Source organism: Tupaia chinensis, unplaced genomic scaffold, assembly GCF_000334495.1.
Source record: "Tupaia chinensis unplaced genomic scaffold, TupChi_1.0 Scaffold000001_1, whole genome shotgun sequence".
Taxonomy (NCBI): Eukaryota; Metazoa; Chordata; class Mammalia; order Scandentia; family Tupaiidae; genus Tupaia; species Tupaia belangeri.
In genome coordinates this window covers 1275310-1297436 of record NW_006159427.1, presented here as the reverse complement: position 1 = coordinate 1297436, position 22127 = coordinate 1275310, and the positions used below count along the sequence as shown (strand labels likewise).

Sequence of the window (22127 nt, the reverse complement as noted above, 5' to 3'; positions counted from 1 at the left end):
CCGGAGGCTCCGAGGAATCTAACTCCGTATTTGTCATCAGAGCAATGGTTTAGTTTTTGCTAACTGAACGTTTACAGAGACTTTACAGACCCAAACTACTGGGAATAATGAAAACTGGCTGCATATTGTAAACAAGGTAGGGTAAAGGAATGTAGAGAAGGTTTTTATACTTCACTTGAACTGGTAAAATGATGACACTGATAGGCTATGATAAATTATGTATATATAATGTAATACCCAGGGCAACAACTAAACAAGCTATAGAAAGAGATACATTCAAAAACACCATATAGAAAAGTTAAAACAGAATTCTAAAAAAATGTTCGAGTAACCCACAGGCAGGAGAAAACAGGAGCCAGCAGATGGTGTAGTGGTTACGTCACTGGACTCACACCTGGCTGACTGCAGTTCAAGCCCCAAGATCAAAATCACAACAGGCATGTGGGGGGGGGCATGATCTCAGGAGGAGAATAGAGGACAAGAGATTTGGATATGGCCATCTTCCTGGGGGGTGATTTCTCACTTTCCTCCTCACTGTCTCTGCCTCTCTCTGGCGAGTGCACATATCATATGACAAAACCTATTTAAAAAAGAGAGAGAGAGAGAGAGAGAAATTAACAAAAAACAAGCAGGAAACAAAAAGTAAAATGGCAATCTTAATCCCTAATGTATTAGTAATTACATTAAATGTAAATAGTAAGTATACAATTAAAAGACAGAGATTGAAGAGTAAATTAACAAATATGACTCAATTATCTACTGTCTATAAGAAATTAATGGGGCCAGTAGGTGGCATGGTGGTTAAGGCACTGGACTCCCATGTGACCGACTGTGGTATGAGCCCTGGACCTGGTGGCTTGAAAAATCACACTATGTATGTGTACATGAGGGCCTGAAATTCTGAGAGGAGAATGAAGAAGGGACTTCTTTCTCTCTCATTGTCTCTGACTCTCTCTGGCAAGCACACATACCCTATTGCAAAAACCTAAAAAAATTTTTAAATAAAATAAACAGAAATTAATTTAAAATACAACAATACAGGCAGATTGAAAGTAAAAGAATGAAAAGATGTATCATGTGTACATTAATCAAAGACAAGCAGAAGTTGCTATGTTAATAGTTAATTAAGTTTGGCAAATAGAAGTACCAGAGACACAGAAAGATGTCATAATAAAAGAACACACAGAAATCCTAAATGTATCTGAATCATACAATACTGCTACAAAATGGATAAAGCAAAAATGAATATTGGGTCATCAGAAAAGTCATGAGGCATTTTTGTATAGAAAATATATGTCATGACTTTTCCAATGCCCCAATACAACTGAAAGGAAAACTAGACAAATCCTCATTGTAGTTGGAGACGTCAACATCCTAATCTCAAAAATTAATAGAAATACTAGACAAAAAAAAATCAACAAGAATATTGAAAAATCCTACAACACCATCACCCACAGAGTATAACAGAGATTTGTAGAATATTCCGTCAAACATCAGCAGAATGTATGTTCTTTTCAAGTCCCTATGGAAGATGTACTGATAGTCCAAATCCTGGGTCATAAAACGAACCTCATACTATTTAAAAGATTCAAATTTTTATATAGAATTTTCTATGACCACAGTGAAACCTGACTAGAGATCAATAACAGGAAGACAATAGGAAATTCTTCAACAACTAGAGCTCAATGCACTTCCAAATAATCCATGGAACGGGTGCAAGCTCCATAGTACGGCACTTAAGCATCATGCAGAGAAAGCTGGATCTCTCCTGGCTGACCAGGGTTCAAATAATGGCCGCAGTAGCAGCTTGCCAGGTGCACATGCACATGGCCAAGTTCCTGCTGGGATGGACACTTCGAGCAAGAGAAAGCCCCTTTAGGGGAGGCTTTCTCCCTACCACCACCACATGCTTGCACGTATGGTCCATCATTAATAAAATGAAAATATATTTTTTAAAAAAATAATAAATCATGGTTGGGACCAGCAGTTAGCGTAATGGCTATGTCATTGGACTCCCACATAGTCAACCACGGTTCACGTCCCAGACCTGGTGGCTTAAAACTCACGCTGGGCAAGTGTGCGTGCATGCCCAAGATCCCGAGAGGAGAGTGGAGGAGAAGGGATTGCCATGTGGCCATCCCCCCGGGGGGTGATTTCTCGCTTTCTGTCTCTCTGTCTCTGTCTGTCTGACGAGCACACGCACCCTATAACAAAAAAAATTCTTAAAAAATAATAATAATAGCCCATGGGTCAAAGAGGAGGTCTCAAGGAAAGTAAAATAAATACATTACATTTAATAAAAATAAAAATGTAATTATCAAGATTTGCAGGACACAGTAAAAGCAATGTTGAGGAAACAATTTATAGTAGTAAATACATACATCACAACAGAAAAAAAGTCTCAAATCAATAATCCAAGTTTCCACCTCAAGAACCTCAACAGAGAAGAGCAAATATAAAGATGGAAGAAAATTTAAAGATAGCAGAAATCAATGGATTTAAAATAGAAACACTAAAAAGAAAATCAATGAGGCAAAGAGTTAGTCCTTTGAAAAGATCAACAAAATTAATACATGTAGCAAGAATGAAAACAAAAAAGATATAGAAGAAAGAAACTACCAATATTTATAGGAATGGAACCTGGGAGATCACTACAGACCCTGCATACGGTAAAAGATACCATAAAGTTGGGAACCAGCAGTTAGCATAATGGTTATGTCGCTGGACTCCCACGTAGTCGACCGCGGTTTGGGTCCCGGACCCGGTGGCTTAAAACTCACGCCGGGCGCATGTGCGTGCGTGCCCAAGATCCCGAGAGGAGAATGGAGGAGAAGGGATTGCGGCGTGACCATCCCCTCTCGGGGGTGATTTCTCGCTTTCTGTCTCTATGTCTCTCTCTGTCTGTCTGGTGAGCGCACACGCCCTACAGTGAAAATCTCTCAAAAAAAAAAAAAAAATGATACCATAAAGTCAACATATGTAAATTTGACAACTCAGGTGAAATGAGTTATTTTCTTGAAAACACCCTACCACAACTTACCGAATAAGACACAGATAAATTTGAATAGCTCTATAAACATCAATAAAATAAATTCATTACTTTATGGAAAAAGGTATTTTGAGATCCTGTATGCTTCACTGGAGAAATCTACCAGACTTTTAAAGAATTAATATCAGTTCTACAGAATCTCTTTCAGAAAACAGAAGAGGCAGGAATACTTCCCAGTTTATTAATGAAGCTATTATTACCCTAATACAACAACCAAAGATAGCATAAAGAAGATTACAGAATAATGTCCTTTATAAATATAAACACAACAATCCTTTAAAAATTAGTAAATAGTATTTAGTAATATACTGGGTTGTCAAAAAGGTCGTGATGCATTGCAACAGATGACACTAGTTCATTTCTGGAACTCCTAGAGTCATTCACATCTATGTTTTTTTCTATGTCATTTGACAGCTGACAGTTCTAGCTCCATTCTAAAAAATATTAAACAATTTGGTTGAGTTTTGAAGACTTTACAAGTTGAAGATGCATTTTCACCATATTTTATTGTCTTACTTACATAAAGGGAAAAATGTGTGTCAGGCTTGTGAAGTTGCATACAGTTTACAGTGACAATGCGCTACAAGAATGTTCGTGCCAATGATGGTTCATGAAATTCCATGCAGGCAAATTTTATCTCAATGATACTCCTCAGTCAGGGAGGACCACCAAGGTTGATGACGGCAAAATAAAGGCATTGGTTGAGTAAAATTCATGTTATATAACATGAGCAATTGCAGAAACACTGAACATTCATCATTCAAGCGTTCATGACCATCTGAAGAAGCTGGGATAGGTAAGCAAGCTCAATATTTGGGTTCCTTGTGTGTACAAACATCTGTGAAATGCTCATTAAATGTGAGAAAAATAATCCTTTTTTGAAGCAACTGCTAACTGGTGAGGAGAAGTGGATTGTTTATAACAATGTGGTGCACAAATGGTCTTAGTCCAGACATGATGATCCACCTCGAATGACATCAAAAGGAGACATTATCAGACGAAGGTTATGTTCTCGGTGTGGTGGGATTTTAAAGGTACAGTGTTTTCTGAGCTCCTACCAAGGAACCATCAATTTGAATGTGTATTGTTGGCAATTGGACAGTTTGAACGAATTCCTTCAGAGCTCATCAACCATAAAAGAGTTCATTCCACCACAACAACATGAGCTCACACACAAGTTTGATCACCTGTCAAAAATTACTGGTGCTGGGACAAGCAGTTAGCGTAATGGCTATGTTGCTGGACTCCCACGTAGTCGACCGTGGTTCGAGTCCCGGACCCGGTGGCTTAAACTCACACCAGGCGTGTGTGTGTGTGTGTCCAAGATCCTGAGAGAATAGAGGAGAAGGGATTGCGGAGTGGCCATCCCCCCTGGGGGGGGTGATTTCTTGCTTTCTGTCTCTCTGTCTCTCTCTGTCTCTCTGGCGAGCGCATGTGCCCTATAGCAAAAAAAAAAAAAAAAACTCTCCAAAAATAGAAAAAAAATTTCTGGTGCTTGGATGGGATGTGTTCCCACACCCACCATATTCACCTGACTTTGCACCATTAGACTTCTGTTTGTTTCCCTCTCTTAAAAACTCCTTGCATGGTATAATGTTTAATTCAAATGAGGCTGTAAATTAGCACTTTGTTCAGTTTTTTGTCAATAAAGACTGGTCCTTCTATTAACAAGGAATTATGAAGCTCACTGAAAGATAGCAAAAGGTTATCTTTGTTCTTTATATAAATAACTTTTGAAACACACAGGAAAAAATATGTCATGACATTTCTGACAACTCAATATTAAAAAATATATATATTGGACAGCATGACCAAATCGAAAGTACTTTATAAATGCAAGGTTGGTTCAATATTTTAAAATCTTTTATATATTCTACCTTTTCCTTTTTTTTTTTTTCCAGTTTGCACTCACCAGAAAGAAGGAAAGTACAAAAGCACCCCTTCGGGGGAACCATAACACCACAACCCCTTATCCTCCATTTCACTCTTGGGACTTTGTGCATGCACATGTACCCAGTGTGTTTTTCACGCCACCTGAGTCCAAGACTCAAACCACACAGTAAGCCATGGGGGATCTAGTACTGTAACCACCACATTACCTGGTGACCCTGTATTCTACCATATTTTCAGAATAACAAAAATTACATGGTTGGGACCACCAGTTGGCATAATGGTTACATCACTGGACTCCCACACAGTTAACTGTGGTTCAAGTCATGGATCCAGTGGCTTTGACTTCATACTGGACGTGTGTGCATGCATGCCCAAGATCCCAGGAGGAGAATGGAGAAGGGATTGCAGCATGGCCATCCCCTGGGCAGTGATTTCTCACTTTCTCTCTGTCTGTCTCTGTTACTCTGGAGAGTGCATGTGACCTATAGCAAAAATATCTCTTAAGAAAAGAAAAAAGAAAAAGAAAAAACACATGGTCATATAAATTGATTAAGAAAAAGCATTTGACAAAATGCAACACACATACATGGCAAAACCTCTCAGAAAACTAGGAATAGAAATAAAATTCTGTGAATTTGATAAAGAGTATCTTAAGGGAACCAGCAGTTAGCGTAATGGCTATGTCACTGGACTCCCACGTAGTCAACCGCAGTTCGTGTCCCGGACCCGGTGGCTTAGAACTCACGCTGGGTGCATGTGCGTGCGTGCCCAAGATCCCGAGAGGAGAATGGAGGAGAAGGGATTGCGGCGTGACCATCCCCCCTGGGGAGTGATTTCTCGCTTTCTGTCTCTATGTCTCTCTCTGTCTGTCTGGCGAGCGCACACGCCCTACAGTGAAAATCTCTCAAAAAAAAAAAAAAAGAGTATCTTAAAAATAACAAGAGCTAGGATTATTCTTAATGGTGGAAGTATGAATGTATTCCTAAGACAGGAAAACGCTATGAATGTTTACTCTCACCAATTTCATTCAACATGGTGCTAATTGTTATAGGCAGTACAATTAGGAAAGAAAAGTAAGAGAAAAATAAAAAGACATATAAATAAGAATGGAAGGAACAAAACTGCCTCTATTTGCAGATGACATGATTACTACATAGAAAAGCTGAAAGACTCTACAAAAAAGACTTCTAGAACTAATAAGTAAGTTCAGCAAGGTCACAAGAAAGGATACAAGATATATTCAATATTTCTACATACTAGAAATGAATGCATGTATACTTAAAATTTAAAATATGCTATTACAAATCACTCAAAAAATTAAATACACAGATGTAAATCTAACAAAATATGTATAACTTATATTATAAAAACTATATAAAATCAGTAAAAGAAATCAAATATCTAAATAAATGAAGTGATATACTATGTTCATGGATTAGAAGATTCAACATAGCAAAAATGTCAGTTTTCTCCAAATTGATATCAAAGTTTAAAATGATTCCTATTAAAATCCAATGGAGGTTATTTGCAAATATAAACAAGGTTATGACAAAATTTATATAAAAACAAAGGTATTAGAAAAGTTAAAACAATTTTTAAAAAGAAAAATAAAGAATTTCAAGATATACTACAGAGCTAAGATAGTCAAAACTGTGTGGTATGGTGAAGGAATAGACATATAAATCATTGTAACAAAATAGAGAACCCAAAATAGAGCCATACAAATATACCCAACTGATTTTTGACAAAGTTGCAAGTGTAATTCAATAGTAAAAAGACGGCTTTTAAAATAAATGATGCTGGATCAATTTGATCATCACAAACAAAAAAAAATGAACTTCAACCTTTACACAATTTATACAAAAATTAACTAAAATGGTATAAAACTTTAAAAAGTGAGGGAGGGACAACTGGTGACATAGTAGTTAAGATGCTGGACTCCCACATGACCAACCACAGTTTGAGTCCTGGTAGCTTGAAAATCACACTGGGTATGTGTGCATAATGCCCAAAATCCAGAGAGAAGAAAGGTAAAGAAAGGGTTCTGACATGGCCATCCCTCCTGAGGAAATATTTCTCTCTTTCTTTCTCTCTCTCTCTCTCCCTCTCTTTCTCTCTCTCTCCAGTCTGGATGTCCTATGATTACAATTGGAAAATGCTTTCTTCCTTTCTGTTACCCTGTCTTTTTGTCTGTCTCTGCTGAGCACACATTACCCTCTGGCAATCAAAAGAAATAAGAAAAGCTACAGTCACTTTAATAGCTACATCAGAGAATGGAGAAGAAAGAGCAGTGTATGAGAACTGGGAAGGGTTCCCCACATAAGGGCTGGCTCTGAAGCTATCAGCTAGGCTGTGACTTTAGGGAGGACCACCTTACCTGCGACAGAAGAGTTCTGGATGAAGTCGGATTCACTAGAAGAGCCTGAATTTAATAATGTTATCACCCCATATCATTAAACCAGCTCTAGCTAAAAACACGACATTTTCATTTGGCGTTAGCTTGAGCAATTTGTATAATGTAACTCATTCATCTTTTTCACTGAACAAATCAGGTTGCAAGATAATTCCATCTCCTAGATCTCAATCCAATATTCTGGCTATAACTAAGTTTCTAAAGACTTCCCTGATTGTAATGAACTCATTGCTGACGTCACCTGCTACATAAGCAGCAGGATCAATACAAAACAATGACTTGGATTTAGGGCATATTTGAAAATTACACACAGGGCCAGGGCAACGGTTGAACACATTTAACTCCTATAGTAACTGCTGGGCTGGGCATACATCTTCACTGCAGAGGTGAAGAAAAGGATTCTCATGAATCCAGGAACTGTCCCATGTCGGATTGCCTGGCACAGCACTGTATTTTACCACGTGCCATCATCAGTCCCCTGTACTGTAATGTGAACTAAGCCTTTCAAGAACATGGTGGTCCCTGACAGCTTGTGTGCTATTGGAGAATGAAGATGGATTCCTTCCTGCCCAGTGGCTCTGAGCAACAGCTAGTGACCAGAAGTTCCATGAGAGGGAGGAAGCAGAGACAGTTATGTATTTCATATGAGAGGTGAGGTTGTTTGCACTCAGTAGGAGAATTTAGGTGACTTGCTCAAGGTCACAAAGCTAGTAAGTAGTAAAGTCAAGATTAAAATTCAGGTCTAGCTGACATCATAGCTTAGGTACTTCCCTTTATCTCCCTTTCCACATGTAATTTGTAGCCAAAAGAACCAAAGAAGGATTTTTATTTTCACTAAAGATGAGGAAGGAATATGACTTAAGTTTCAAACTCGAAAAGCTTTTCCTAAATGATAAGGCCTGTAAGGACACAGGGATGTCTCTGAGATGCATATTAAAACAGGTTAGATGATGTGCAAAAGTCCTGTTTAAAATCAGAGCTTGAATTGGAGCAGGGATTGGAGGATCGGAGCTTCTATCATTCATATCTGATATTCGCCATTCTATCTCTGCCAACTACTGTCAGATTCTAAAGTCATCAAGGTGGTACTCTCTAAAACTAATTTCTGTATGTTCCCAATGACCCGACTCAGTCTTAACCCCCTAAAACTGAAATGAGCTTCAGCAGCAGTAGGGCCTGAAGACGTGGGGTGGCCAACATTACCAAACCTCCTTATCTGTTTGAAGGAAAAAGACAAATATAAGAGAACTGTTACCCGTACTCACTGCTGGATGAAATGAGGAAGGACCATCCAGGCATTCTTTCTGACAACTTCAAGCCACTCCCAATTAAAGAAAAAAAAATGAGCTAAGAGATAGTCTGATTTCTTTTTTCATGACCACAATTTTCCACATACACCATCCATTCCTGGTCTCATACTTAGTCCATTAGTTTGGGCATCAGATCATAAATATAACTTAAATGGTATTTTGCTGTATGTTCAGTTACATCTTATCATAATGCCTGCATTTCAAACAATGCATCATTTTCACCATTAAGAGAAGACAGTAAGGCTTAACAGCCAAAGCCATGTGCCTAAGCCACAATTTGTCTCTTTCCTGACCAAGCATGAACAGATGGCCATGAGCCTACCAGGATGATTCAGACTTAATACATGACTCTGAATCATTTCCTTAGATGAGCAGAAGGGGTTCCAGTTTGAACCTAAATTGTAGTCGGTTTAGGAGTCAGACATTCTGGCGGTATTGGGAAGGCCCTGGTGAGAGGACTCCAGAGGTCTACTGAGGCATGGATCAAGACTGGAAAGACTGGCCATCAGATACTCAAGCTTGGTTCAAGGTCAAGGCCCCTTCACTACTGGAGAGGCAGAAAGAAGTTGAACTCTGCACATCCAGCCATGAGATCTCATGTGGACAGGGTTTGTCAAGAGCCCAAGATGGCACTGCTCTGGCCAGGTAGAAAATGAGACGTGATGTGTGGAGACAGGGAACGATCCCCCTCCACTTGGGTAGAGAATACAGCACAGCTTTGGTGCATCTGCTACAGCATGTTGTAACTGGACTGAAGTGGCATGACTATGCTCGGCATAAAATAGGACGTGCCCACGAGGTCCCTTCTTGGCACCCTGATGAGAATCAGGGAACAGTACAGCAAGTCACCATAGAGAAGGCTCTCTCTACAAGAATGTAAGAGGGCTGTGAAAACCAACTAAGATTCCCAAAAGAGCTTCCTGAGATATTTAAGGATGTCAAATTTAAAAAAAATGGGGCTCCTGCAAGAGTTTATGTGGGCAGAAGAGAGAAATATCGCCGGCTACTGCTATCATCATTTTGATTTTAACCAGCTGGGTTGCCTAGGAAACCCAGGTTACAACCTGCTGGACTGAAACGCGAGATAACGGAAGGCTACAAGGCAACAGATCCTAGAGAAAGAGGAAGGCGGTAGGGTGCTTGACCAGTCACGAGTTCAAGAATGATTTATCCCAGGAGCTTTTCAACATGAGGTAACACAACTAAGCAGTGCATCATGGGTTTTCCCCTCTTTATTAAAAAGGCAATTTGTTGGGGCTGGCGGGTGGCATGGTACTTGAGAGCGCTGGACTCCCACTTGGCTGACTGTGGTTCGAGTCCTAGACCTGATAGCTTGTTTTCTTACTTTCTCTCTTGGGCACGCTGTCCCTCTCTGGTCAAATTTAAATAAGTAAATAAATAAAGTTAAATAATTTTTAAAAATAAAGTAATTTGCAACTATAGGTTAGAAGCTCTGCTGTTTTTGAATCCAACAGTTCCACACATTTTTGGTCCAAACACTATATTCTCTTTCCAAAGACTTTATAAACCATCCATCTTCCTAAATGCTATTCCAAAAAAGGCACCATAACTAATGGTGCATTATCTGGTATGTGCATCTCCATCTTCATTCCTCATAATCAGGTGGAATGTGTTTAAGCATATTTCGTCAATAATTTAAATTTTGCCAGAAAGCACGTGCACTCACCAGAGATAGACAGGAAGAGAGGAAACGAGAAAGTGAGAAAACATTCTCCAAGGGAGCTAGTCACACAGCAATGCCTTCTTCTCCATCACTCCCTTCTTTCAAGAGTTTGGGCATGCTGGGACCAGCAGTTAGCATAATGGCTATGTCGTTGGACTCCCACGTAGTAGACCACGGTTCTCGTCCTGGACCCAGTGGCTTAAAACTCACAGCAGGCGCATGTGCGTGCATGCCCAAGATCCCAAGAGGAGAATGGAGGAGAGGGCTTGCGGCACGGCCATCCCCACTGGGGGGTGATTTCTCACTTTCTGTCTCTCTCTGTCTGGCAAATGCATGCGTCCTATAGAAAAAAAAAAAAGAGAGAGAGAGTTTGGGCATGCTCACATAAGCCCACAGTGTGTTTCTCAACTCACTAGGGCAGGTACTAAAGCCACAAACCCAGTGTGTTTCTCAACTCATCAGGGTAGGTCCTAAAGCCAAGTGGGATCCACTGTGCCTTGGGCTGGCCCCTCATCACCATTTTATCAAATTTTCCTCCTCCTCCTCCTCCTCCTCCTCCTTCTCCTCTTCCTCAGAAATCAGTTGCTCTCTCTGTAAATAGCATTTCTGTATATTAATAACAATTAATATGTTAATTTCAGATGGACTATCTACCTTCACTCTAAAAATTTAAAAATACAGCTATAAATCAAAACACAAAGAAAACCATTATACAGATTACATTTCTTTGAAATTTCATCTAATTTTGGGCCAGCAGGCGGTGTGGTGGTTAACGCACAAGATCCAGATGGACAGTGGAAGTTCTAGTCCAGGACCCAGCAGCTTGGAAAACATACTGGGCATGTATGTGTGCATGCCCAGAAATCCCAAGAGGAGAATAAAGAAGAAGGGTTATTATACATGAGAGATGATTTCTTACTTTCCCTCTCCATCTCTCTCTGCCTCTCTGGCAAGCATACCTGCCTTATGGCAAAAACCTAAGAAAAAAATCAAATTTCAAAATTTAAACACTATTTTGACCATTCCATTCTCAAAGTTAAAATGGAAGAGAGAATATGGAAAGAAAATTGAAAAAATTTTAGAAGAATAAAAATTGAGGAAGACTTGACCTACAAGACAGTAAAACTATTTAAAAAGTTAAGAGTCTTTTATTTCTTGCTATAGGACACTCAAGGGGGAGTGGGGGTGAGAAAACACCCTCCCAGGGGATGTGATAATCTTGTTTCAGTCCCTTGTCCTCCATTCTTTCGTTGGGATTTTTGGCAGGCAGGCATACACATGCGCCTGACATGTTTTCAAGTCTCTGGGTCCAGAATTCAAACTACACTGTTGGCCACATGGGATCCAGCCACCTTAACCACCACGCCACCTGGCTGGCCCATAAGTTAGAATCCTTAGAGCGGTATGACAGAGTCACAAGAATAAACACATAGAAGCCAGAAAGAGATTCACCCACATGGATGATGGAGATGACAAGGAAAGGATGGACTGAATCTTCTCTAAATAGTGTTGGTACACCTGGCTATGCTTTTTAAAAAGATACATTTATATATAATTATTCATCCAGTTAATACTGATCCATAAATTCCAGATGGGTTAAAGATCTAACTATAAAATTATAAAGCTACAACATGGATGAAATTTTAAAACATGGTGCTAAGTGAAAGAATCCAGTCATGAAGACTACTACGACATAACTGCATTTATAAGATGCTTCCAAAGAGGCAAAACTATAGACACAAAAAGAGATGAGTGGTTGAAAGGAAACGGTGAGTTTCTGTAAGTGGGTGTGGGATGTCTCCTTGGGTTGAGGAAAATGCTCCACTATTGATCGTGGTGATGGCTGCACAGCTCTGTGCATGTCCTGAAATCCATGGAACGGGTACACTTCCCATGGGTGAACTGTATGTGATTTATACCTCAGTATAGCTGTTTAAATTAAATACAACTGGGACCAGTAGGTGGTGCAGTGGTTAAGGCGCTGGACACTCCCACATGGCCAACCATGGTTTGAGTCCCAGATCGGGTGGCTTGCTTTCTTTCTTATTTTTTTCTCTCTCTCTTTCTCTGTGGGTATGTCTCTCTCTGTCAAGTTAAAATAAATAAATGATTAAATAAAATATGTCTTTAAAAAAATGAAATACAACTAAAAACTTTAAGGAAAACAGAGGAGAATGTGTTTCTTACCCTTATACTACACAAGGCATTCAGAATACATGCAAAAAATTTTAAATGCATTTTACTTCATGAAACTTTATATAAGAAAATACCCCAAGAGAAGAGGCTAAAGCTTTCTCTCCTTCTCCTGAGATAAGTGGATTACCACGAGAGGAGACAGATAAAACCCAAACTCTTCTCTTCTGTCAAAATACCAGGTTTATAGATCACCTTGAGGGAAAAAAAGTAAAATGAAGTAAAAAAGAAAAGGAAATATCTTGGGTCGGTCAGTGGCATGGTGGTTTGGGCAGCTGAATCCCACAGGCAACTGCATGGTTTGAGCCCTAGACCCAGTGGTTTTAAAAACACACCAGTTTCACATGCATGTATGCCCAAACTATCAAGAAGAGAATGGAGGAGAGTGGATTGTGGCAATGGTCATCCCCACTGGGGGGTGCTTTTTCTCTCTCTCTCTCTCCCTCTCTTCCTCTCTCCATCCCTCCCTCCCCTCCCTCTATCCACTACCCTAAAACTGCATGCTCCCTAGAGAAAAAGAAAAAAAAAGAAGAGAGAAATCAGACCCCATATGGAGACCATAATTCGAATCTGGGGCCTACTTCCCCTGAGAATATGTCAGGCATGTGTGTGAGTGCCCGAGATCCAATTGTCTGGAGAACTAGAGGAAACAGGTTGAGCATGACCAGATCCTGCAGAAGGTGCTCATCTCTCTCTCAGTTCTCACTCATACTTTCACATGCATGCAAATGCATTCTATTGTAAACATAGGGAAAAAAATAATAAAAGATAGTTTTTAAAAATTTTTTTAAATAAAATACATTAATTTTTCTAGTGTAGCAGAGATTTTTAACAGACATTAAGAATATGCTTGAGGCTCTACTTAAAAATTCAAATTGTGGGACCAGCAGTTAGTGTAATGGCTATGTCACTGGACTCCCATGTAATCGACCACTGTTCAAGTCCCGGACCTGGTGGCTTAAACTCATGCCAGGCATGTGTGCATGCATGCCCAAGATCCCGAGAGGAGAATGGAGAAGGGGTTGTGGCGTGGCCATCCTCCCAGGGGGTGATTTCTCGCTTTCTCTCTGCCTCTTTCTGTCTCTCTGGTAAGCACATGCACCCTATAGCAAAAATCTCTAAAAAGATAAATAAATAAATAATAAATAAATAAATAAAAAGTCAAATTGTAATTTAACATAATCCTGGGGCCAACAGGTGGCATAGTGGTTATAGTGCTGGGTTCCCACATGGCCAACCATGGTTCGAGTTCTGAACCTTGAGGTTTGAAACTCATGCTGGGTGTATGTGCATGCAAACTCAAAATCCCAAGAGGAAAATGGAAGAGGGAGTGCAGCATGACCATCTCCCTGGGGAGTAATTTCTCACTTTTGTCTCTCTGTCTCTCCAGCAAGCGCACATGCCCTATACCGGGGTGGGGGGGGGGGGGGGGGCCTTTCTCTAGAAGGAAAAGAAAAAAATCCACCCTGGAACTATTGGATAAGTGCATGGATCACGGGTCACTGGCTGGAGCTTCTATCACTATAACAGGAGGAGACTTCACGATTTTGTTGAGAAGTGGAATTAAAGAATGAGTTTATCTTGGTGAAAAAATGTGAAACCCAGGTATACGCATTTTATAATATACCTTTTTCCATGGGCTTTTTAAAACTCCTTTGTAGATATGAATGCAATATATTAGAATTTCAATAAATCATCGCATTTAAAACATCAAATTACTAGACATTCACTGCAAGTTGGTTTTTCAGACTCAAGACTGATTGAAACATATACTCTCCTTCAAAAAGAATGGTGATAAGTCTCTGAAGCTAAAAACAAACGCATGGAGAGACAGGATGACAGATACCATAAACACATTGGGACATGAAACAATAACAGGAGTCTGGAAGCACAATTAGGTTCATTTTGACTAATGCACTAAGTATTCGAATACTGGCTCGGGAAGTGAACTTAGCATGCACACATTTGTAGCTAATACAGTAATAGTATTTCTCTTCTCTGTGCCCATCTCACTGCAGGGTAGGAACAGTCAATTTGTGGGAAGGATCCCTGTTTCTCTAGTGGTGACTTCTAGGTCACTGAAAAACGGTAGCAGCAAACAAGGAAAGAAGGCCTGAGGCCACCTGTTCCCACACAGTGCTCATCTCAAGGCCATGAGCAACCGCTGTGAGTTACAATGGGGCTACGCCATGGAATCCCGTAATCTGCACCATGCTTAGAAGCGTAACTCAGGCCAGTGTGTGGAAAGCTCATAATGGAATATAGGATATTATCAAAAACAACTGTTTGATGTTATTTTATAGTAAACTCATACACTTACATACATTTCATTAATAATAATAAAAAACTTTTAAACAGAAAGAAGGAAAAGAAAAATAATATTTATTACATACCAGCTATGTACTAGATACTTTATAATTTTATTGAATATTCTCGTCAACACCACAAAGTGCCATCTACCCCACTGCACAGACAAGAAACTGCAGTCCGGGTAGGCTAGGTGACACACTCAAGGCCAAACAGCTGAGGGACAGATACGGAAACCCAACCCAGGCCCAGGCGGCACTAGAACCTATGGTCTCCTCACACTCCAGCACCATCTCCCCAGACCAGGCCCCATTTTGCCAGGGAATAGAGTATTTGATGTGTAATTAACGTATACACCGTCTGTACCACCGTACAGCCTTCCGTGGAGACCATCTGACGCAATCCTTGATTGAAAAGAAAGAAGAGTGTCAACATGGAGGTTTATTAGCATTGGCCTCTTAAAATAAAACTAGAAATCAAATGCAATTATTTCTCATTATCTGGTTTTCCTTTTTGCAATAATATTTTTAGAAGTAACAAAAGCACTTTCCTAAGTAAGTCTCTTGAGCTGAGTAACTGTTGAGATGGCATCTGCCCCGGAGTCTGTATCTGAGGACACTATGGACACCCGCATCCTACAGAGGAGGCACCCTTCAAGGCCCAGGTGCTAAAATGGCCCTAAAGCTGAGATGCGATGCTGCCAGCATAGTCATTTGTTTTAATGCTCATGACTCTATTGTGAATTAATGTGATTATTTCTCTTCTAGAGATGAAGAAAGGAAGGCTCCAGAAGGCAAGGCAGCCCAAGGTCTAATATCAGAAATCTTCTCATGTAATAGATGGGGAGATGAGGAGCCTACCTCAGCTTTGTTACACCCTGTGACATCTGCAACTCATGTGCTGACGGATGTGCCACTAGCAGAGTCTGGCAGTTGGAGGATACTCATTGATTAGATTTGCCTTGTGGGTAGAGATATGTCTCTGTTGGATTGTAAGGAAGGCAGATGGTAGGAAGAATGGATGATGATGATGTGAGTGGAGTATGTCATTTTCCAAATGGCTGTTGCCAAGAAAAGAAAAGCAGTTGATGAAAATCATGTGTTACAAGTAAGAAGCCCGGGAAATACTCCTTTTGTTTTAAAGACATTGTCATTTGTCTTATTTGCAATGGAAAAATCTCCTTTTCAGAAACAATATACTACCAAGAGGCATCCATAAAAAGCCACGTTTTATACTAAGGAGCTTAGAAGGTCAGGAAAAGATGAAAGAAAAAAGATTCATAAATGCCTTACTCAACAACAGAAGTTATTCAAAGGCATAGTATTATAATAAGATATTGCAGTGCATGCTACTAGGTAGATCCTGAAATGTTAGCAAAAAGAAAAAATGTATCTATTCATTAAGACTAGCAAAATAGTGAGGAAGGAAAAGAGACAGACCTAATGATATGACACAGACAGCTCCCCATACGACCCAAGTGAAGACGAAACCACAGTGACGCTCAAAGTAGACAAGTGCAACTGTATCTGCAGACTCTAATCAAGATTTAGTCCCTAATCGAGATCATGGACACATAATAAAGAGCCACCAAAAGTATGGGAAATATTCTACATGAAAGATAAAGGCAAACAAAAAAAAGCAACATGGAGGAAACGTAAATAATACAAGGAGAAAATTAGTGTGTTTTGTTTTGTTTTTGCTATTAGAGCAGGTGCACTCGCTGAGGAGAGAGAGAAAGAATGAGAAATCACCCTCCAGGGGCTATGGCCGTGCCACAGTTCCTCTCTTCCATTCTCCTCTCGGGATTTTGGGCATGCACACACATGCACCGAGCATGATTTTCAAGCAGCCAGGTCTGAGACTCAGACTGCACAGTTGCCCATGTGGGACTCAGCAGCTTTAGCCTCCATGCCACCTGCTGGCCCAAGGAAAAAAAAAAAAAAAAAAAAAAAACACTGCAATTAGTATCTTCAGAGGCACAAGAAAAAAAGAGTGCATTCATGAAACAAGAACATAATCCTCAAAAAAGGAGCAAAGAATGAAAATGTTCTTAAAAATTAAAAACACAATGACAACAATGAAAAACTTAATGTAAGAGTGGGAAAAACAAACCAACCAATCCACAGAAAACAGGGAAAAACCCAAGAGAAGAACAACCAAAGAAAAATTTTAAATTAGTATCCAAGTCCAGGAAGTCCAGCATCAGAACAATGGGATCATCAGGAAGGACTGAGAAAACAAGAGAGGAAATCAGATGTGAAATTGCTTAGAACTAAACTGTATCCGTTCCCGCACTGAAAGGCCCGCTAAGTAAGCAGCACAGGAGGAGAAAACTGACTCCCTCAAAGGCACAATCAATTCAGAATATTGCAGGAAAAGAACAGTTTCTGCAAGTTAGAGAGAGAGAGAGAGTCAGTCAGTGGTGTGGTGGGTAAGGGGCTGGATCCCACACAGCCAGCTTCACAGTTTGAGTCCTAGACCCAGCAGCTTAAAAAACATGCCAGGTGCATACGCATGTGTGCCCACAATCCTGAGAGGAGAACGGAGGGAAAGGGACTGCAGAGTGCCCATCCCCCCTGAAGATTCTCTCTCACTTTCCCTCTCCCCTCTCCCTCTCCTTCTCTCTCCATCTATGGCAAGTGCATGTGCCCTGTTGCAAAAAAAAAAAAAAAAAAAAGAAAAAAAGAAAAGAAAAAAGAAATAGAAAAGAGAGAGAGAAAAATAATAATGACCCCATTGAAAGTGGCAGTATTCACTTGACTTTGTATTTCCCAACATGAACATGGAATTCAGAAGACAATGGAGCAATGCTTTCCAAATTTGAAGGAAAACTACTTTCAATATAAAATTTAATTTGTAACCATGAATTACAGGTGAGGTATAATCAAAACACTTTAGAAATGTAAGATCCCCCAAAATTTTCTTTTCATTGATACTTTCTCAGGAAGCGAGTGAAGATACTCTCTTTAGCGTGGGGTAATAAACCAAGAAAAAATATGTAGGAAACAGGGAAGAAGAGGCCCTAAACAGGAGAGAAAAGAATGTCCAAGATCAGGATGGAGAGAGTTTTCTAATGGTAGCTGGGCACCAAGTAGGCAGAATGAATGAAATGGTCTGATTCAACGCACTGGCCTGGCAAGGGCTGGCATCCTGATTCCCTCTGCTCCCATTGCACCTTTTATATTTTTAAAATTTTTTGTTTTGTTTTTTAAGTTTTGCAATAGGCCAAGTGCAGAGAGAGAAAGAGAAACAGAGAAAATGAGAATCGCCCCCCAGTAGAGATAGCCATATTGTAGTTCCTTCTCCTCACTCTCCTTTTGGAATTTTGGGCACACAGTGCACACACGTCTGGTGTGATTTTCAAGCTGCCAAGTCCAGGACTTGAACACATAGGCAGCAATGTGATCCAGAGCCTTAACCTCCACACCACCTACTAGCCTACCATCACACCTTTCATTTTATGTATTTATTTTAGAGATGTTTGCTATAGGGCACATACACTCAGAAGAGAGACAGCAAGAGATAGAAAGACAGAAGTAAGAAGTCATCCCCCAGAAAGGATGGTCATACCACAATCCCTTCTCCTTCATTTTCTTCTCAGGATTTTGGACACACACGTACACACACATCCAGTGTGAGTTTCAAGCTGCTGAGTCTGGGACTCAAACCATGGTTGGCCACATGGGAGTCCAGCACCTTAACCACTATGCCACCTGCTGGCCCCACATCACACTTTTTCACCTACAAGAACCTACTGGAAGATGTTCTCTAAGCACAAAGAAAAGCAAAGCAAGATATGAGTTCAGAAAGCCCATCCAGGCCTGGAATGAGAGAAGTCATTCAAAGAAGACTTGTCCAGCAGCCTAGAGAGAAGTAGGACAAAGGTTTCCGGGGCAGTGTCATAAGACATGCACATACAGGAACCGACAGGTAAGCTGTTGTGATTGACTGTATGGAAAACTTACTAAAAGGCTATTAGAAGAGGGCTGGCCTACAGCCTAGTGGTGAAGGGAATCATATCGGACACAGCTGACCATGGTTTGAATCCCAGCCCTAGCAGCTTGTAAATAATGCTGGGTGCATGTGTGCGCATCCCCCAAATCCCAACAGAGAAGGGATTGTGCCATGACCTTGCCCCATTGTGGAGGGGAGGGCCTCCCTATCTTTCTTTCCCTCCCTGGCAAATAAAAATAAATAAATAAATAAATAAATAAATAAATAAATAAATTAGTATAAAGAAAATCATTAAAAATAGGTACAAAGAAAAACTAAACAAGTTTTTAAAATAGTTATTATTAACTTTAAGAAAGGCATAAATAAAGGAAAGAAAAATAACTACGGTATACTACAATACTTAGTTATAAGGAATATCAGAATAACCATAATAGTGATTTAACCAAAATCGTAGTAGAACTATATTGGGAAGATAAGAAAGAGAAGGCAAAATGACAGCAGTGAAGATAGCTAGTTATATCTTCCATGGTAAGAACTCAATAGATGGGCCAGCAGGTGGCATGGTGGTTAAAGCACTGGACTCTCACATGGCCGACAACTGTTCAAGTCCTAGACCGGTGACTCGCTTTCTCTCTTCTCTCTATGTCTCTCTCTCTGGTGAGTGCACGTGTCCTACAGCAAATTAAAAGATAATACTAATAATAAATAAAAATATATTTTTTAAATTCAATACATAACGCCTAGAGTGGGCCGAGAGACAGCAATGCATACATAATTTTTAGAGCTGTGGGGGCTGGCAGGTAGCATGGTGGTTGGGGCACTGGACTCACGTGGCCAGTTGCAGTTTGAGTCCCAGACCTGGTGGCTTGCTTTCTGACTCTCTCTCTCTCTCTCTCTCTCTCTCTCTGTCTTGTAAGCACACATGCTCTATGGCAAATTAAAAAGAAATAATAAGTAACAAATTAAATGAATAATTCTTTTAAAAATATTTTTAAATTTTTTAGAACTTTGGAGATGTGTAAATGCTTAAAGGAACTTAAAAGAGTTGAAAATGAGCCAGTCTGTGGCCTAGTAGCTAAGTGAGTTAGATCTCACATGATCAACCAGTGGTTCAAGTCCCAGTCTGGGTGGCTTGAGAAGTACTCTGGGTACATGTGCACACATGGCCAAAATCCTAAAGGAGGAAAAAATAAAGGAAGAGATTATAGCATGACCATGCCCCATGAGTTGTGCTGTCACTTTCTCTCTCCCTCTCTCTCTTCCTTTCTCTCTCCCTCTCTCTCTCTCCAAGGAGCATACACACTGACAAAAATTAAGGATAGCAAGGGGTGGGGGTTAAAAGTAGGATAGGCCTCACAGTCTACTGGTTAAGAGAACTGGGTCCTACATGGTTGACTGCAGTTTGAATCCCAGCCCCAGCAGATTGAAAAATGTGCTGAGTGGAGGGACCAGCAGTTAGCGTAATGGCTATGTCACTGGACTCCCACATAGTTGACTGCAGTTCAAGTCCCAGACCCGGCGGCTTAAACTCACACCAGGCGCATGTGCGTGCGTGCCCAAGATCCCGAGAGGAGAATGGTGGAGAAGGGATTGCGGCGTGGCCATCCCTTCTGGGGGGTGATTTCTCGCTTTCTATCTCTCTGTCTCTGTCTGGCGAGTGGATGCACCCTATAGCAAAAACCTCTCAAAAAAAAAAAAAAATGTGCTGGGTGGAGTTCACATTTGTCCAGAATTATAAAAGGATGGAGAAATGGAGGAAAAGGGATTGTGACATGACCACACCCGATTAGAGGGTGCTTTCTCTCTCGCTCTCGCTCTCTCTTCCTCCTCCTCCTCCTCCTCCTCCTTCTGTCTCTCTGTGGAGCACACATGTCCTCTGGCAAATAAAAAAAGAAGAAAAATTGGGAACCAGCAGTTAGCGTAATGGCTATGTCGCTGGACTCCCACATAGTCGACCGCGGTTTGCGTCCCGGACCCGGTGGCTTGGAACTCACGCCGGGGGCGTGTGCGTGCGTGCCCAAGATCCCGAGAAGAGAATGGAGGAGAAGGGATTGCGGCGTGACCATCCCCCCTGGGGAGTGATTTCTCGTTTTCTGTCTCTCTGTCTCTCTCTGTCTGTCTGGCGAGTGCACGCGCCCTATAGCGAAAAACAATACTCTCAAAAAAAAAAAAAAAGAAGAAAAATTACAAAAGAGTTGAAAGTGTTTACCTCTGAGGAGAGAGACCAAGGTAAGTGAGAAACAGCAGGTCTGGAAACTGCAAAATTTTATAATTGATCTTTTACTATTTCACTACTATTTTGACTTTTTAAACTACATACATTTGAAGTGTTTATTTAGAATTTAACTTTAAAATAAAATAGGGACCAGTGAATAGCGAAATGGCTATGTTGCTGGACTTCCATGTAGTTGACCGTGGTTCAAGTCCCAGACCCAGTGGCTTAAATTCATGCCTGGCACGTGTGCGCATGTGCCCAAAATCCTGAGAGGAGAATGGAGGAGAAGGGATTGCGGCGTGGCCATCCGCCAGGGTGTGGGGGGGTGATTTCTCGCTTTCTGTCTCTCTGTCTCTCTCTGTCTTTCTAGCGAGTGCATGCATCCTACAATAAAAAACCTCTCCAAATAAATAATTAAAATTAAAGTAGAGGCCAGTTCTGGGTGCACCTGTAATGCGTGCCCCAAGCTGGATCCCACGTGGCAACAAGGATTCAAAGCTCACCTGAAATATGCCAAATGCCCAAGGTGTGACTAACAGGAGGGCTGAAGAAAGGAATCACAACCTGACGAGACCCTATAGAGAGTGCTTCTCTCTCTTTCCCCGCTCTCTTTCTCTCTCTCTCTCTCTCTCTCAAGCACACTTGTTCTACCATGAATTAAAAAATAATAATAATAATAAAGTAAAAGGAAGAAAAGGAAAATGCTAGACTTCTAATATAAACAGGTGGGCTCTCAGATTACTCATTTGGATATTTAATAAAAACCTGGTGGAGCCAGCAGGTGGCATGGTGGTTAAGGCACACTGGACACTCCCACTATGGCTGACCACAGTTCAAGTCCTGGACCCGGTGGCTTACTTTGTCCCTTTCCCTCTCTCTCTGTCTCTCTCTCTCTGGTCAAATTAAAATAAACGAATGAATAAATAAAATTAGATAAGTAATTTTTTTAAAAAAAGAAGTGACTGGCTAAATTCTATGATAAGGAAAGCAGGATGACCTCATGGTCACCTGAAGTAATTTCTATTTTTAAAAAGAATTATTTATTTATTTAATTTTATTCATTATTATTTTTTATTCCTTAATTTTACCAGAGTGAGAGAAAGGGAAGG

At 40.5% G+C, this 22127-nt stretch overlaps 1 pseudogene; it reads right to left on the bottom strand.

Moving 5' to 3' along the window:
• The window catches only part of LOC102500740 (tigger transposable element-derived protein 1-like), a 37550-nt pseudogene extending 22408 nt beyond the window's left edge, over positions 1-15142 (bottom strand).
• Positions 15143-22127: the final 6985 nt, after the last annotated feature.